At 56.8% G+C, this 19,227-nt stretch overlaps 1 protein-coding gene across 3 annotated transcripts in view; it reads right to left on the bottom strand.

Annotated features, from left to right (window-relative positions):
- The window catches only part of GNG7 (G protein subunit gamma 7), a 153,441-nt gene that overhangs the window by 19,917 nt on the left and 114,297 nt on the right, over positions 1-19,227 (bottom strand). For all 3 annotated transcript variants that reach the window (XM_030845824.2, XM_060297434.1, XM_060297433.1), the window contains exon 3: positions 14,107-14,143. The gene's annotated coding sequence lies outside the window, so the exon portion shown is untranslated. The remainder of the gene's footprint in view (positions 1-14,106; positions 14,144-19,227) is intronic.

Here is a 19,227-nt window from a genome sequence, read left to right on the forward strand (position 1 = left end):
CCACTCGATAAACTGACACCCGAGCCGCCAAGGCTGCTTTCTTACCAGAAGAGAAAGAATGGGATGCCACAGAGGCTTCTGAGAAAGTTGGCTGGTTGGGCTGCGTAAAGGGAAAAGAATGTGAAAAATGCGGCTGGCGAGGTGAGCAGGGCCTTTGAGGAGCGGCTCCTGGTTCTGGTGGCCCAAGAGGCGGTGCAGCCAGGGGGCCACTGGGGACCCCTCCCTGGCCGAGGGGTCTGCCTGTGGCAGGCGGGTACCCAGGCACAGTCCCGGCCCGGCTCTCAGTTCTGTGCACTGAACGTGGACCCGCAGCCCTGGGGGCTCAGTGTGAGACGAACTGCTCCCCTGGGAGCTGCGGCCGCCACTTCCAGAAGCAGTACGAGCCCATAGGCCTGGGATGAGGTGGGTTGGGAGGCCCTGGCTCTCAGAGACAGAGTGTCCCTCAAAGGCCACGTAATGTCCTGAGGAGGACAGACTAGTTCAGGGTCTGTCCCCCAGGCACTGCTGACACTGGTACCGTCCTGAGCAGCATTTCTGCCCCCACCCACTTGATGCCAGAAGCCCCCCAGTCATGACCACCACAGGTGTCCCCAGACATGGCCCCGTGTCCCCGGGGGGGGGGGGAGGACCGCCCCCTCAGTTTCGAAGTACTGGGTCAGAACCCCTCACAGCAATGCTTCTGCCCTGAATTTTACAGTTAAAGACAATAAGGAGAATCACGGGAAACAGGAATGAGGGTTTCCTTTTTGTTGTGTGGTGTTGGTTTCAGGGCCCATCCTGAGTCAGGGCTAACGCGCTTGATCTCACCTGTGGCCTGGAGTGACCCCCCTAGGCCATGCACAGGAGGGCCTACGTCCTCTGGGGGGCCCACTTGCAATGACAAGGCATTTGTCACACCCGACCTTCACCGGCAATCTAGCAAGGGATCCTTGGGGCTGTACCCACATCTACGATGACCCCCAGTGACCTTGTACAATACCCTCCCCTAGAGTGTGGGCAGGACCCGAGGATAGGAAGGGATTTAGCTCTGGGCCGGGCCATGTCGTGTGGCACAGGTGACAGAGAGGGGGTACCCTTGGTGGGCCTGCTCTAATCAGGGGAGTGAGTGTGAAAGGGATTCCATGCAAGGGAGACCCTGTGTTGCTGGCTTTGAAGCTGGAGATGGCCAGGTGGCAAGAAATGGGGGTGGCTGCAAGAGTGGGGGGGACCCTGCTGCTATATCTGCAAGGAACCAAATTCTGGAACAATCTGAATGAGCTCCAGATGAGGCATTTCGACTGCAGCCTGGTGAGACCCTGAGCAGAGAGGGCAGCCACACCACGGCCCGACTGCTGACCTCCAGAACTGAGAGCTGGAAGCTGCTGGGTCTGTGATAGCTTGTTACGCAGCACGGATAGCTGATACAATGGCCAGGGGAGGCCTGAGTGGGGTCTCCTGACTGTTGGGCTGGCTTCTTCCCAGCACTCTACATGCTAGACGCTGGCCATGGGGCCGGGGACAATTCCAGCTGGCACCCACTCCTTCCGCTGAGCATGGACAGGGCACTCATTCTCTTTGTTAACAGCCCTGAGACGCAGGTAAAGCATTAAAGCCAGAGGAGTTTCTGGCAGCTTCTCCATTAGCAGCCAACCTGCTCCCCGTGGTTCCTGCTCCCTGGGACATGAGTGCCACATGCATTTCATCCCCTGACGGCACAGGAAGTTGGCCTCAGTGAATCTCAGCTCAGAGAAAGCCTGCTGCTTCCAGGCGTCTGAAACCCTCCTCTATAGCCTCCTCATCCAGGCGGATGGGGCTTGTGTGGCCGGCGAGCTGGGTGAGTCAGAGCCCCAAGAAGGTGGCCTTGCAGAGGGAGGGGGGCAGCTGGCAGCGGGAGCCTGCGTCCCTGGCCTCGTCCCCAGCCCACAGAGCTCTGCTCTCGGGAGGGGAGGGGAAGAGAGGGGAGGCAGGCGGAGGGCAGTAATTCCTTGTCCTCAGAGAGAACAGAAACAGCCTTCATTTTGCTTTAAAACTTCCGGAACCGGTAGCTTTACAGCTCACCAAGCTTCTGAATTCCTTCCTCCCAGGGCCCGGCAGCCTGACCCCCATCCCCACCTGCCATTAAACAGGAAGGTAACAAAACAACCCCCCGCCCCAAAACACAAACCTCCAGCGAGATTCGACAGGAGTACAAATGAGACGCGGGTGAGAAAGCAGGCTCTCCCCCACCCCGGGGATAACCGCCCCCCAGTACACGGTGTTCAGAAGAAGAGGAGGCGGGCTGCTGTGCTGAAAGAGGAAAATCAATCCCAAAGCAAAACAGAAAGGCATGAGGTTTGAGAGAACAGTCTCTGGGCTTCTTTGAACAAGCTGCCCTCCTGCAGGGCCCGGGGAGCTGGCTGACCGAGGGCTGTGCCCACGTGCAGGTTGATTACCGTGCACGTCTTACACACCTACTGTGTGCACGAGGCCTCGGACCTGCACGCCTCCAGGGGGTACCCTTGCGTCACAGTCCATGGCATGGAAGCCCCTGGAACAGGGGGTCTCCATCAGGGGCGATGTCGAGGGCATCTGTGGTTGTCACGACTGGGGGGCTCCTGGTATTGAGGGGGTGGGACCAGGGAGGCTGCTCCACACCCCACTGTGCCAGGGACGCCGCACCCCCCAGAGAATGACCCAGCTCTGACGTCAGCAGTGCCGAGGTGGAAAGACCTGCCCTAGACCCTACAGAAACGTGCACACACCATTAGAAAGTCAGAGGGAGGGGCAGGTGCCTCGCGGTGTCCCCAGCATCCGGGATGCGGTGGCCTCCTGGCCTCGCCCCTGGCTCCAAGAGGGGTCACAGACAGAGGGGACCTGCGGAGGGCCACGGGTGCCACACTGGCATTTGGACTTTACTACGAGTGAGGAGACAAAACCTCTTTGAACCCCCCAACAACCAGGAGCCGAGCCGGCATCCCCGCACCCACCCCCCCCCAAGCCAGGGCTGGCTCTGGGCTCCGGGATCCGGGCCTCCCTGCTGGGCCCGAGATTCTCCAGGGTCGAGGTCACCCTGGCCTGGCGTGGGGAGGGCTGGCCACGTGATGGCTTCTGTGACCTTGGGCATCATGACCTTTGGTGGGACATGGGGGCCGCAAAAGACCAGCTGGGTCTTTGCCAGGCAGACGCTTCCCAGCAGGAGGCTTGCCCCGCCCTCCCCCCCCCAAGACCAGCGTCTTGTGACTCCCTGTCAGCCGGTCCTTTTATGCACAGGCTAAATCGGGTCCCTTGGCAGCTATATTTAGAAAAGGCTAGAAAAAGGGGAATGAATGAGGTGCCCACAAGCGAGGGAAAAACAGAGCTGCAGGGCAAACGGCCACCCTTGGCCCAAGCCGGGAGGTGGGCGGACAATGACAGAGGGTGACGGTGTGGCTAATGCGGGAGCAGAAGAAAGGGCCCTCTCTGTGCACCCGGAGGATGACTGCAGTCATGTGAGGGTGTGCAAGCCAGGCACTGGGCTGGGCCAGCACGCCAAGCGCCCGTGGAGGGTGTCACCCCCATTCTCGGCTTCCCGGCACTGAGGAAATGCTGTCACCCTGGCCCCGTGAGGGTGCAGCTTGGAGCCAAAGGGCAGGAGGCTGGGAGAGAGGGGAGGGCAGGTCCAGGCCTTCCCACCTGAGCCTGGACAAACTCCTACACATTCTGCAAAACCCCAGGAAGTGTCATCCTCTCTGAGAAGCCCCTGGTCTGCTGTCCGCGCACAAGGCTGCACCAGAACCCCTTCTTGGGGTATACACAGCTCCCTGGACATTCCTTGGCATTGCACTTCCTGTGGCTGCTGTCACAAATTGCCACAAATTTGGTGGCTTAAAAACATACACATTGATTATCTCACGGTTCTGCAGGTCAGAAGTCTGACTAGGTCCTCTGGGTCAAAATCTACACGTGGGCAGGGCTGGTTCCTCCAGAGGCTCCAGGGCAGCATCGGTTCCCGCCTTTTCCAGCTTCTAGAGGCGCCGCATCCCTGGCTTGCGGCCCCTCCTGCATCCTCACAGCCAGCAGTGCAGCATCTCCCGTCTCTCTCTGCCTCTGACCCTCCCGCCTCCCTCTTTTTTTTTTTTTTTGCGGTACTCGGGCCTCTCACTGTTGTGGCCTCTCCCGTTGCGGAGCACAGGCTCTGGACGCGCAGGCTCAGCGGCCATGGCTCACGGGCCCAGCCGCTCCGCGACATGTGGCATCTTCCCGGACCAGGGCACGAACCCATGTCCCCTGCATCGGCAGGTGGACTCTCAACCACTACGCCACCAGGGAAGCCCCCGCCTCCCTCTTATAAGGACCCTGGGATGACGCTAGGCCCCCCAGGGAATCCAGGGTCATCCCCATCTCAGGTGCCTTAACTTAACCCTGCCTGCAAAGTCCCCTCTGCCATGTGAAGTGACACATCCACAGGTCCCGGGACTAGGACAGGGACATCTTTGGGGTCCGTGGCTGAAGCTGGGCACCAAAGGACCATCTGGATGGAAGGGACTGGTGGCTGCAGTGCAGGGCATTTACCAAGGAGGCTCCTTCCAGGAACTCACTCTGTCCCCACGGCCAATCTCTGTCCCAGGACAGGCCTCCAGGATCAGGCTGCCAGGGGCAGAGCACTGGCCGCACCTGAAGTCCGTAGTGGATGCCACTCGCGGGCACGTGCCCAGGATGGCCCACCCTGCAGAGTGGGGATGGCCTGCCCGGGGCACACGTGCTGCTGCGGACGGACCTCGGGCCCGGGTCATGGCCTCTGGCTCTTTGCTCTGGGTTCTGGGTTGACGGCCAACACCCAGGGCATTGAAGCCTCAACACCCCAGCATCAGAATGACCAGTGGTTACTGAGCAGGTTACTCCACCTCTGATGTGGTTGGAAAGTGCCGGAACCAAACAGACCCACAGAGGCTCTCCCTAAGGGCTAGCTGTAGTTAGGGACATTTTTCATGTTTAAAAAAAAAAAAAAAGGGCCAATGGTGAGATTACTCGAACGGTTTCAGAGATGTGCCTGTGTGAGGCGCCAGGCTCTAGAACAAGGGGTCTCACCGGGGCGCTCCTGCCCCCAGGGGACACGGGGGATGTCTAGAGACATCTCTGGTCTTCCCTCTGGGGGGCTCCCGGCATCGAGTGGGTGGGGTCAGGGACGCTGCTCCACATCCCGCAGCGCCCAGGACGGCCCCCCACGGAGAATGGCTGGGCTACGGCAGCAGTGCTGGGTGGACTGGGGGTCAGGGGGAGACCCCTTGACGAATGGGCTAGGAGTGTGCCTGCCTGGGAGCCTCTTTCCTGTGAAATACATACATTATTTTGGTCCCGCCGGGTTCACTTGAGAAGACCGGGTGGGCTGAGGCCACCAACGTGGCTCCTGGGCACCTCCTCCGGGCCCGCCATGCATCCTCAGTGTCCAAACTCCCGAGGGGACCCAGGTGCCCATGAGGTGCGGACACAGGGGCTTGGGGTCAAAGCTCAGGCTGCCCGGCACTAAAACAAAGCATTAGGACATCTGGACGGAACCCCCTACTCGGGTGCTGACCCTTGTGTGTCTTGGCTGGAAGCTTGACCTTCAAACGCAGCACCCGGGGGGGTGGGGCAGAGAAGCAGCAGTCTTGGTCTGGGATGCAAATTTCGGCCCCAACGGAGGTGTTGCTGGGCTGTGTTCTCATCTGGGGACACGGCTGGGGAGCACCGCGGAACCTTCCAGAGAGGGCCAATCACAGCTACCCCATTGACAGCCCAGCGTCCAAGGAGCCCCAGTGAGCAGGAGGGAGGGAAGGAGGGATCTCGGGGCCCAGGTACCCACAGGAGGCAGCAGGGGTGCAGGGACCAGCACTGGGTCTGTAGAACGCGCCTGGCGAGAGGGAGTTAATCTCGGCTTCCCGGCGGTCTCTGCCCCAAGACGAGGTTTCGATGACCTGCGTGGAATTTCTAACAATGAGATGAAGTGTCTGGTTCTGTTCACATTGACATCCCGTTTCTCGCCTGTCCAAATTCCATGACGCCTTTTCTCGTTAATGCAGAAATGCGGCCAAGTGCAGGGCTGCCCAGGAAGCGCTGAGGTCTCCTGCGGCTCTCACTGGAAAGGGGAACCGTGGCTGCCTTGGGGCTGGGTGCCCAGCTCTCAGGGTCTCTGCAGGACTTGGGAGAGGTGGCTTGGGCCGCACTGCACACAGGAAGTGGAGAAGGTGCACAGAAGGCACGGACGTGACCTCATGGGATCCTCAGGGACTGGTGCAGGGCAGCCAGTGGGTGTGTTCTCAGAGAAGGCCAGGCAGAGCTGCTCGGACTTCTGCCCTCGCCCCTAGAGACCCTCCTTGCTGGCCTGATGAGGCAGGCGACTGTGTTTAAGAAGTGCACGTGGGGGGCTTCCCTGGTGGCTCAGTGGTTGGGAATCCGCCTGCCAATGCAGGGGACACGGGTTCAAGCCCTGGTCCGGGAAGATCCCACATGCCGTGGAGCAACTAGGCGCGAGCGCCACAACTACTGAGCCTGTGCTCTAGAGCCCGCAAGCCACAACTACTGAGACTGCGTGCCACAACTACTGAAACCTGTGCCCCCAGAGCCTGTGTTCCACAACAGGAGAAGGCACCACAGTGAGAGGCCCACGCACCGCAGCGAAGTGTAGCCCCCACTTGCCGCAACTAGAGAAAGCCCGCGCGCAGCAATGAGGACCCAACGCAGCCATAAATAAATAAATCAATAAATCTATTTAAAAAGATAAAAAAAGTGCACATGGGGACTTCCCTGGTGGTCCAGCGGGTAAGACTCTGCCCTCCCAAGGCCAGGGGCCCAGGTTCAATCCCTGGTCGGGGAACTAGATCCTGAATGCCCCAAGTGGGAGTCCACATGCTGCAACTAAAGGGTCCTGCATGCCGCAACGAGGATCCCACATGCTGCAACTAAGAGCTGGCACAGCCAAATAAATAAATAAAAATAAATCTAAAAAAAAAAGTGCATGTGGCCAGGAGCGGTGGGTGACCCCTAGGAGCTGCCGACAGTCCTACAGCTGCAGGCCACAAATTCTGCCAACACCCCGAGGGACCCTGGAGCAGATTCTCCCCCAGTCAAGCCTCTGGGTAAGAATGAAGCCCAGTTGGCACCTGGATGGTGGCCTGCTGGGACCCTGAGCAGAGGACCCCATTAGGCTGTGCCTGGACCCCTGACTCACTGTGAGATGATAAGTGGGTGGAGCTTGGGGGTATTTGTCATGCAGCATCGCTAACTAATACAGCAGAGAAGCACAACCTGCAGAGAGGACCCAGGTCCGGAGGAGATGGAAGGGGATGTGGCCTGATGTGGCCTGTCGACGTTCCCTCATTTTTTCCTACGATGTCATGTCAGTTGGGCCTGCCACTCCTAAATTAATCTACGTGACTGTAAAAATAATACAAATAGAAAATACAAAACTAACATAAAAAAAATAATAACGTCTCCCTCCCGACCCCAAAGCCTTTGACTGAAATGACTGCCCTAGGAAGGTACCGCTGTGTGTCCTGCTTTGAGAAGCCAGTCCCAGGCCGTGGCCAACTGTGACTCCCAAGGTTGTGGCGGGGAAGGAACCACACCAGTGAAGAGAGAAGTTTGCTGATCCATCAATTCCAAGCCAAAGAGCCATGTTGAAAGAAAACCGTTCGTCACTCCTTGCTGCCTTTTAAAACAAATCACCTGGAACCCTGCTGCGAAAGTCCAGGATTTCCCACCTGGGAAATCACAGCCCTGCCTCCTCCCTTGCTGTCTGTCCCGCCAGCACTCCCTGCAGATGTGCCGGAGGGTCTCACTTGCACCCAGATGGGTACCGCACCAGGCACGGCGGGGATGGGGGCTCTGTCATGCCAAGCACCTGCTGGGACCGAGCCTGGCAGGACTAGAATTCTGTTCCTGTGTTTCACCGCTCACGCCTGCCCTGCGGAACATTTCCCAACGTCTGTCCCCGTTACCCCGGCGTAGCCACGAGATGCTGGGGACACGGGAAAGAAAACAAATCGCTGTGATTCAGCAGCTCTGACGGCCCACCCCCGACCCCTCAGCATGCTCTGTGCTTCCTCCTCTTTTCCCTGTTGACAGCTTTGCTGAGACAGAAAGTCAGAAAACAAACAGTTCACCACTGAAAGTGTTCACTCACTCAATGGTTTTCTGGTATATTACATTATTAAATTTTAAAGATTGTAAAAATATATATATGTGACATAACATTTGCTATTTTAACCATTTTTAAGTGTACAATTCAGTGGCATTTAGTGCATTCACGTTACTGTGCAACCATCACCTCTTTCTGATTCCAGAACATTCCATCACCCCCAAAAGAAGCCCCATCCCCATCAGCAGTTACTCCCACCCCCTCCCCAGCCCCTGACAACCACTAACCACCAACTCTCTGTGTCTGTGGATCTGCCTGTTCTGGACATTTCCAATCAATGGAATCACACACTGTGTATCCTGTGTCTGGCTTCTCTCACTGAGCATCGTGTTCTCAGGGTCCGTCCACGTTGTAGTGAGTGTCAGGGCTGCACCTTCCCCTTTTCGTGACTGAGTGATGCTCCCGTGTGGGGAGGGACACGGTGGGTGTATCCATCATCTACTGATGGACAGTGGGGTTGTGTCCACCTTCGGCTGCTGTGAATCGTGCTGCTGTGCACATTTCTGTACAAATATCTGAGCTTGTAGCTTTTCACTGAACTCCCACTTCTGGCCCTATCCTGACTCTCGGGGAAAGTGGCGATGGCCCCCGAGGGCTCTGAGGGGTCCTATCCAGGTGGGCAAGGGGCCATGCAGCCTGGGAGACTATGAGATGGTTAATTTTACATGTCAGCTTGGCTGGGCCATAGGATGCCCAGATATGTGTGGAGACTTCTTTACCATTTTTTCATTGCGTTATACGGCCAAGAAAATTCTGATAATTCTAGTCTCTGTTCAGCAGGAAACTGGTCAAATGACATCTTTTTTTTTTTTTTTAAACTAAATTTGTTTATTTAATTATTTATTTTTTGGCTACACACGGGCTTTCTCTACTTGCAGCAAGCGGGGGCTACTCTTCGTTGAGGTGTGTGGGCTTCTCATTGCGGTGGCTTCTCTTGTTGTGGAGCACGGGATCTAGGCACGCAGGCTTCAGTAGTTACGGCACGTGGGCTAAGTAGTTGTGGCGCACGGGCTTAGTTGCTCCACGGCATGTGGGATCTTCTGGGACCAGGGCTCGAACCCGCGTCCCCTGCATTGGCAGTCGGATTCTTAACCACTGCACCACCAGGGAAGTCCCATCTTTTTGTCTCTAAGAGAAAAGTTGGCAAAATCACCACTGCTCAAATTCTCCCAAACCCAATAATTGGAAAAGAGATGAACTGTGCTGAGTTTATCTTTGAATTAAAGAATTCAACCAAGCAGAATTCCATTTCCTCAGAACACATCACCAATACAAACCTGGTGGGTGGGTGGATGGGAGGGAACTTGGGCTTGCGGTCAATAGACCTGGTGCCAAGTTGTGACTTTGTCATTAACAAATTTAAAAAAGAAAAAAGACTGGGACTTCCTTGGTGGTCCAGTGGTTAAGAATCCGTCTTCAGGGCTTCCCTGGTGGCGCAGTGGTTAAGAATCCGCCTGCCGATGCAAGGGACACGGGTTCGAGCCCTGGTCCGGGAAGATCCCACATGCCGCGGAGCAACTAAGTCCATGCGCCACAACTACTGAGCCTGCACTGGTTCAACCCCTGGTCAGGGAACTAAGATCCCACATGCCGCGGGGCAACTAAGCCTGCATGCCACAACTACAGAGCCCACTCGCCACAATTAGATTGAAGCCCGTGAGGCACAACGAAAGATCCTGAGTGCCGCAACTAAGACCCGATGCAGCCAATAAACAAATAAATAAATAAGTATTTAAGTAAATAAAATAAAATAAAAAATAGAACCTGGTCTTTAAAAGAAAAGTAAAAAGGGGCTTCCCTGGTGGCACAGTGGTTGAGAGTCCACCTGCCAATGCAGGGGACACGGGTTCGTGCCCCGGTCCGGCAAGATCCCACATGCCGCAGAGCGGCTGGGCCCATGAGCCATGGCCGCTGGGCCTGCGCATCCGGAGCCTGTGCTCCGCAACCGGAGAGGCCACAGCAGTGAGAGGCCCGCATACCGCAAAAAAAAAAAAAAAAAGTAAAAAGACTATGGGATGGTTAATTTTACGTGTCAATTTGGCTGGGCCACGAGATGCCCAGATATGCCTGTGGCCAGTTGTTCTTTTGGATACTTCTGTGAGGGTGTCTCTGGATGAGACTGCGGGGCATGCGGAGGTGGAGGGCCTCTCCTGAGCGGAAGGGAATTCTCCAGTGACTGCCTTTGGCGTCGGCTCTTGGGTCTCCACCCTGCAGCCTCCATAATCAATTCCTTAAAATAACTCTCTCTGTGTACACACATCCTGTTGGTTCTGTTTCTCTGGAGAACCCTGACTAATACGGACTGCCAGGTGCCTTGTGGGTGGAGAGAAAGGAGCTGGAACCCTGGCCCCATGGTCCACCAGCCTGGGGTCTTGTTGAGTCTCCCTGCTGCTAAGCCTCAGTTTCCTCACCTATAAAATGGGGATGAGAAAACCCGCTCCCCAAGGCTTCTACCAGGACAAAATGAGACCAAGCAGCCGGGTCTGGCTCACAGGAGGCACCTGACAGACACCAGCCGGGCTGCCGAGTGGGGTCTGCAGTGGGGGATGAGGAAGTGGTGGGGGGGCCGTCAGCAGTGGGCCGGCCAGGTGCCTGGGAGTGGGCTGGGGCCCGGGTGGAGCCGGCCGAAGTCATGGGCTGGAGCTTGGTGTCCTCCCCGCTGGCAGGTGCTGTAGTGTGTGGGCCTAACCCTGCAGCACGAGGCCACGCGGCCGCGGCCCCAGTCGCTCTCCTGACACCTGAGCCTGGCGGAGGGTGGCTCTGCTGTGATCCCTGTACACATGTGTGTCCCCGGGGACCAGAAGCAACTGAGCACTGGCCTCCCTATCAGGAAAAGGGGCTGCGGACCTGGGGTCCACTGATGGAGAGCGTGAAAAGACCAAGATGAGGGTATCTGGTGACCACTGGGGAGTACCTGCGTTTCAAGTCATCATCTTTGTCACCGCCGTTCTCGCCAGCCGGGCTGGGGTGAGGATGGCAAGGCATCCGCCCCAGGCACAGAATCTAAGGGGCACCGAAAAGTCGGTCACCGTGATCACATACTTTCATGCAATATTTTTTTTAAGAAGTCAAAATGAATGCAAAATATCCATGATGAATCACATGTCAAGGTTTTCATTAGGGACAGGATCTGATGGGGCTGGGATTAGGGCAGAGCAATCCCCTCTTTATTATTATTATTTTTTTGATGGTACGCGGGCCTCTCACTGTTGTGGCCTTTCCCGTTGCGGAGCACAGGCTCCGGACGCGCAGGCTCAGCGGCCATGGCTCACGGGCCCAGCCGCTCCGCGGCATGTGGGATCTTCCCAGACCGGGGCACGAACCCATGTCCCCTGCATCGGCAGGCGGACTCTCAACCACTGCGCCACCAGGGAAGCCCAGCAATCCCCTCTTTAATTGAAATTCTAATCTTCGGAGTTCCCTGGCAGTTCAGTGGTTAGGACTCTGAGCTTCCACTGCAGGGGGCGAGGGTTCGATCCCTGGTTGGGGAGCCAAGATCCCACAAGCCGTGTGGCACGGCCAAAAAAATAAATTTTTTTAAATCTTGACCATGGATTTTTTGGGGGGCATTCATTTTGACTTTTAGGACATATTGCTATGTTAAGATACAGCATAGCGATGACTGCATTTTTCAATGCCCCCTTAAGTTCTGCGCTCGGGGCGGGTGCCCGGCTTTCCTCACCCTGGGCCGGCTCTGCCTGGGCCGCTTGCAGGCCACACAAAGCAGAGAGGTGTGGCATCCTCAGGGGCAAAAGGGCCCGAGGAGTGCAGGCAGGAGGGAGGTGAGCCTCCACGTGTGAGCACTACAGTTAACGAGGAGCCCTGCGTCGGCCAGGCCTGCGTCAGCGTCTGCAGTCCTCCTTAGGCCCCCTGGGAGTTCTCATCCCCATCTCGCAGGTATGGGACGTGAAATGAGCGCTCCAAGCCACACCCTGGGCTGCGGCAGGGACCCGGGTCCCAGGGACTCAGCCGGGCCGCCACCCCGATCAGCGGCCACCGCTCAAAGCCCTTTGGGACTCAGGGAGCGAGCACCCTGTGCCTGGAAGCATGAAAGCCTGGGCTGAGGGTGCTGGCGGGGGTGGTTGCTGGAGACTCTGACCCTGCTCAGGCGTGGCTGACACGGGGGCTCGGGGCCGAAGGGGGGGCATTAGCTCTGCTCATGGAGCCGCGTGGGGGCTGCAGATGAAAGCCTGTCTCCCCTACCGGGGCCGCTGCTGGGGGTGGGGGGGCCCAGGGCGGCACTGGCCAAACCAGAGGCCTTGAGGGGAAGCCCCGAAGGAAGATCCTAGAGGGAGGGAGAGCACACAGTCCCTCAGAGACGGGGAGGGAGCCCCAGCGCCCTCTGGCTTCTCTGTGGCCCAGGGCGCTGCCATCCCAGTGCCATGGGCACTGGGTACCCTCTGGGACCTCCTGGCTGCAAAGGGCACACAGAGCCAGGAGGGCTGTGGGCTAAAGTGTGTCCCCAAAGACACATTCAAGTCCTAAGTCCTGATACCTGGGGCCTCATTTGGAAATAGGGTCACTGCAGATGTAACTAGTTAAGATGAGACTGTACTGGGGTGGGGTGGGGCCCTAAACGCAGTGACTGGTGTCTGCACGAGAACGGGACATGCGCACACACGGGGGAGGCCACGTGAAGAGGAGGCAGCGGCTGGGGGGATGCAGCCACAAGCCAAGGCCTCCAGGGATGCTGGAAACCACCAGAGGCCAGAAGAGGCAGGGAGGACCCTCCCCGGAGCCTGTGTGTGTGTGGGGGGTCTGCCGCACCTGGATCTCGGAATTCCGGCCTCCGGAACCGCGTGAGGACGCGTTTCTGCAGTTGCAAGCCCCCCAGTCGGTGGTACTTTGTGATGGCGGCCCCAGCGAGCGACTTCAGGGGATTCTGTCTCAGCCTCTGCTCTAGCCACCTCCACCCCGGACCCCCAAACCTCACAGCCGATCAAGCCCCGTGTCCTCGGGCCTCACACCCCACCCCCCTCCAGCTGTATGAAGCAGGCGTTCAGAGAGGCTCAGGGACGAAGCAGTGAAGCCGGGGGTCCAGAGCGAAGAGCCCCCCGCCTCAAACCAGCCCTCCCTCCATGTTCTCAGCTAGCCCCACGAAGGGTCCCAAGAGAATCCCATTTCAGCCATACTCCCAACAACGTCCAGTCACCGAGAAAGGCGTCCCGATGCCCTTTCCTTCCCAGAGCGGTCACGGAACCCGTGGAAATTAAACCACACGCGCTCAGACGAGCAGTGGGGCTGAGGAGAAGGTGGAAAGCGCCTGGCCTGAGAACGCGACCTGCTGAAACCTGAGGGATGCGGGCGCTGGGGGCAGGGAGTGACAGCTGCAGAGGGCGCATCGGGGAAGGTCCCAGATCCACGACCCGACTTGACACCTGAAGGAACGAGGACAGGAAGGGCAAGCGAAACCCAAAGCCCACAGGAGGAAGGAAATGACACAGCCGGAGATAAATGAAACAGACCAGAGAAACCAGAGGGCGGCCTGAGAAACTGAAACTGGTCCTTTGAGAAGAGGGGCGATCCTGGCCTTTAGCCAGACTGATGGGGAGAAAAAGGGGGAAGACGCCGGGGGACCAGAGCCAGGCGTGACCACTGAGCTCCTGGAAGTGGGAAGGGCTGTAGGAGGGTGCTGGGGACCAAGGTTGCCAGCGGATTAGGTAATCTACACGAAATGGACCACTTCCTGGAAAGGCGTACATTTCCAACCTGCGGGACAGCCCCCTTCGCGAAAGGCCGGCACCACGCTTGGGAAGTCACAGAGTGTTATTTCCTCTGCAGGGAGATGAAAGGAACCCGCCCAGACACGGCAGAGCCTCTCAGAGGTGGACCTGGGATTTGAACTCGGGTTTCCTGGCTGGGAGCCCAGAGCTCGTTTCATGGTGACACAATTCCCAGTGTGTCATGTGCGCACGAAACACTCTGGCTTGTTTGTTCCTTTGCTCAAAAACAAGGGATTCCAAGCTCGTGAAGTAAGAGAAAACGCTACATACCTTTTTCAGTTTTTCCAAGAAGCAGCACTGTTTGACCCTGTTTAGAGAGAGAGAGAGGAAAAAAAAAAAATCACGGTTAAATATTTTTAACGTAATTAGCTCCAGCTTTTCTCAGAGAGATACTTGGCTGTCACTGAAAATGTGGCATTTGGTTTGGAACCGGCCGTGTCCTCCAGAGAAGGAATGGGGGTGCCTCTGGAGATTTCACTCTATTCTTTACACCGATCCATTCAGGAGAGACAACTGTGTTTCTCTGGGGAGGGGGGAGTTGAGTTTTTGTCTGGAACTTGTATTATTCCATCTCAGGACACGGGGACCCCAAGCCTTGAAATGGAACCAAGCCTTGATGTGTCACGCTTGGGGTTTTTCCACGTCTGGTTTTCGGTTTTGATGGAAGCCACTTGCCGGGGCCAAAAAGGGAGAGGTGGAAAAAGCGATCTCGGGGCAAAGCAATTAACCCCGGGTGGAAGAGGTGACAGGTATACGGGGCCAGGAAGGCGAGGGATCTGAGGCTGGCCGCCTGGGGCCAGGAGGTCACCGGGAAAGTATGGAAGTCCCCGTGATCGGACCCCGGGGGCGGGGTGGGCTCTGGTACTTTGGAGCCGCTGGCCTTCCGGGGGATGGGACCCGCTGCTCCAAGCGGAACCCTGGACGGAGTCCAGTCTCTTTCTGATGATTGATGCACACAGCAATGAGGGGCCCTGGGGCCGCCACGTCCAGCTGTCAGGGTGACCCTGAGGCTGGACGCCAGCCTCCACCCCACTCTCCACACTGCAGCGCCTGGGGAGGCACCCACCAAGGCCAGGAGGGAGAGGTGAGCGGTAACCCCGTCCCCTCCAGGCGGCCAGCACCAGCCTCCCGTTTGTGGCTACGGAGGCCTGTCCTCTGCTGCGGGGCTACGCGTCCTGCTCGGCCAGAAGGATGCCTCAGCCTCTGCTCCGGGGGCAGGGACCCCCGGCAGCTGCCGGGCCACTGACCACAGTTCACAAGCCAGCAGCTTGACCACCCTCGAGCTCTAGGCAGGCCCTTGCTTGGGGCCCATTCCACTGTGGGCTTGCTGTGGGGAGGTCAACAGAAGCCCCTGCCCAGCGCAGGCCAGGCTTCCTGAGCTGCGGGGCCTGCCTCGGGCGAGGCTGTTTCCCTCCAGATCCCCTTCGGTCTCGGAGAGCCGGCCCCTCTTCCTTCACAAACATTAGCTCTTTCCACAAACCTACAGGGGTTTTTTCCACCTACACAAAGGGACATGCTGCTGCTGCCACTCCAGGGCCAGCGCCGAGGGCCACCGAGCCTTTCTCAGTGGCCCTGGGCCCCGGGGGCTGGCATCAGAGACCACGGGGCAGGGGGGAGATCCAGCCGAGTCTCAGCCACAGGAAGGAGCTGGCTGGGGCAGTTTCACTATTTCTTTTGGCCACACCGCGTGGCACGCGGGATCTTAGTTCCCTGACGAGGGATCGAACCTTCACCCCCTGCCGTGGAAGCTCGGAGTCCTAACCACTGGGCCTCCAGGGAAGTCCCTGGGGCAGCTTTCTCTAAAGCAGGGCTTCTGCCCCCCGGCACTGTTGACATCGGCGCGTCCTGGGCACCGTGGGGTGTGAAGCAGTGTCCCTGACCCCCACCCCCTCGATGCCAGCAGCCCCCCAGTCCTGATAGCCACAGATGTCCCCAGACAGGGCCCAGTGTCCTCTGGAGGCAGAGTCACCCCCAGGTGAGACCCCTGTCTTAAGGAAGTGCTGGGTGAGACACACAGACACAGAGTAAGGCATCTGGCAGGGGGCGCTCCTGCCCCGGTCCCTTGAGGCGGGGGAACCCCAGCTCCTGCTAAAGGTCAACACTGGGCTCCCGGGGCTTAGAGGGGGAGACACACCTCTGCTGGGCTGAGTGTGCTGGGGCACCGGGGTGTCGGGGCGCAAAGGCGGCACCTCAGGACCAGCCCACGCTCCCGGCGAGGGCTGGGCCCGCCTGCTGTGTGGATGCCAGCAGGCCTGCGTGGGAACGGGCCACGGGAGGTGTTCTATAGGGTCAAGCCTCGATACCTTCAGATTCTGTACTTGGGAATTCACCTACTCGCTAGATTGTAACCCCCAAATTGATACTTGGGGGTGGGTGTGTGCAGTCATTAGAGGACACAGGCAGAGCAGTGAAACATTCGAGTCACCGACAACCATCTTCCCAGCTGAAGTGGAACCGGGTGGTAACCAGGGTCCTTTTCACCATTTAGGGCTACGTTTTGGGCATTTTGGGGATTTTGGCGGGTGACTCTGCCTCTAAAATGGCCCCCCGGTGTAGAGCTGAAGTGCTTGCTGGCCGGTGTCCCACGTGCAGGAGGACGGTGACGTGCTCACGGGGACAGTGCGTGTGTTAGATGAGCTTTGTTCAGGCCAGGGTTACAGCCCCGCCGTGAATGAATCAACAACTGCTATCAGACTAGGCGCCTTTAAACAGAAACGCACATCACACGAGTGTGCGTGGGAATCGGGCGTGACAATGGGGTGACGGAGGCTCACGGGATCCTGGCCCTGTGTGTCCCCAGGAGCGGTGGTGCGGTGTTCACTAATTCAGCGTTTGCGGCGACTTTATGGCCCAGAACCGCTGCCAATGACAAGAATCAACTGTATACATATTTTCTCTTCTTTATGACCATGAAAGGAACACAACTGCATTTTCCCAAATCTAGAAATCACATGAAATAACAAAAAATCATCCATAATCCCACCGCCTGGATTTTTCACGGCATATACACACACCCGTCCGTTTTTACAAATTCAGGTCCTACATGCCATTTGATCACCTGCCTTTACAATTTTTCTTAATTTGCTTACTGTCTATCACATTGTGAGGGGAACCACTCTTTTCCCATGCCATCACAAATTCTTCTGATTTTGGAATGATTTTAGATGGACAGAAAAGTGACAAAAACAGCACAGAGAGTTTGCACGTGCCCTCAGCCAGCTCCTCTTAAGGTCGGCATCTCATCAAAATGAAGAAATGGACCCAGGCGCCTTACTCTGAATTCAACTCCAGGCTTTATCTGGGTTTCACCATTACTCCACCCCATCAAACAATGTCTGTTCTGTTCCGGGGTCCCGTCCAGGATACTAATGCTGCATTTACCAACAGGACCTTTGTGGATGTACCAAAATCTATGATTAGTAGTAGTACTATGTATATCTATTCTTGCCCATTATTGGATGTTTGGATTGTTTCTGATTCTTTCCTCTTCTTAAATCATTGTACCATGAGAATCAGTGCACATGAGGCAAATATCAAAGCACAGGGAATTCTGTGTGTGCCTCTCTTTTTTTTTTTGCGGTACGCGGGCCTCTCACTGTCGTGGCCTCTCCCGTTGTGGAGCACAGACTCCGGACGCGCAGGCTCAGCGGCCATGGCTCACGGGCCCAGCCGCTCCACGGCATGTGGGATCTTCCCGGACGGGGGCACGAACCCGTGTCCCCTGCATCGGCAGGTGGACTCCCAACCACTGCGTCACCAGGGAAGCCCCTGAGGATGAATTCTTATGTGTAAACCCTGAGTTTAAAGGTAGAGAGGACTTGATCCACCTTCCAACTTGACCTTCAAAAAGACTGCAGGGCTTCCCTGGTGGCACAGTGGTTGACAGTAGGACATGTAGGACATGCCTACAGAAGAGTGTACAGTTTGCTCACGTACAGACCATGCATTTAAAAAGTGTGTGCACCTGAGTCACCATGACCTGCATCAAGACGTAGAATTTCCAAGACCCCCGAAGGCATCCCAGGGCCTCCTCCTGCAGTGAATCACTATTCCGATGGAATGATTTATTTTTATTATCATCATTTTCATGATCATGGTCATCCTGACTTTCACTCGTGAGGATGGGAAAGAGGGTACAGATTCCGATTGCAGGATGAGCTGTTTAGGTGAGAAGAACTTCCTAGAGGATTTTAGAATGTTCTAGAAGACAGCCAGCCAGCATCTGCTCAGAGGGGGTGAGGAGTCGGTCTTTCTGGCCCAGCTGAGGTGCAGGGAGGGGATTTTGAGCGAGCTCCGGCCCTGGCTCGGGGCGTTGGTCTGGACGTCGGCCCACTGGCTCTCTGAACCCTGATGCCCTGTCTGTAACATAAGGACCCACGGCATCGCTCTCGGGGTCATGGTGATGACGAAATGAGACAAAGACGGTGCCCAGCACTGCAGGAGGTGCGAACTAAGGCAACGATGATAAAAATAACCCGACGGATATGACACGTGATACACGGGCACACCTCGTTTTATTGCGCTTCACGGGTATCGCGTTCTTTACAAATTGCAGGTTTGGGGCAACACGTTCCCGCAAGGAATAAAGAGTGTGCTGAGTCCAAAGAAACGGGTTTGGAGATGGAAGAATCTCCTCCTGGTGAGGATGCTGGGGAGACTGTTGAAATGACAACAAAGGACTGAGGATAGGACATAGACTTAGCTGACAAAGGGTTTGAGGGCATCGACTCCAACTGTGAAGGACGTTCTCCTGCGGGTAAAATGCCATCAAACCGTATTGGACGCCATGGAGAAACCGTTCGTGAGAGGAAGAGGCCACCGATTCGGCAGACTTCATTCTTACCTTATTTTAAGAAATGGCCACGGCCGCCCCGTCCACAGCATGGGGGCAGGACCCGCCACCAGCAAAAAGGTTATGACTTGCTGAAGGCTCAGATGATGGTTAGCGGGGTTTTTTTAGCAATAAAATATTTCTTTAATGATATTTTTTTATTTTTAAATTTTTTGGCCGCATCACACGTCAGGTGGATCTTAGTTCCCCGACCAGGGATGGAACCTGGGCCCCCTGCACTGAAAGCACGGAGTCTTAACCACTGGACCGCCAGGGAAGTCCCCAAAGTATTTTTTAACTGAACGAAACCCGAATTATTAGATGTAGCAGCTGTGGCTCCAGGATCAAGGGCTGAGTGGCCTGGGTCGAGTGGAAAGGCCTTGGGTCCTGGGCTGACACGGGTACAGCTGAGGAGGCCTGGATCCCTAGGTCCCTTCTGATTTTATCCTCATTTCCTGGAGGGCGGAGCCTGGGTGGGGGGATGGGGCTGGGCTGGGGTCATCACACTCTCTGAGTGTTTATTATGGGTCAAAAGTTGAATTTCCCTTCTTTCTCCTGAG

This window comes from Globicephala melas, chromosome 3, assembly GCF_963455315.2.
Source record: "Globicephala melas chromosome 3, mGloMel1.2, whole genome shotgun sequence".
Lineage (NCBI taxonomy): Eukaryota > Metazoa > Chordata > Mammalia > Artiodactyla > Delphinidae > Globicephala > Globicephala melas.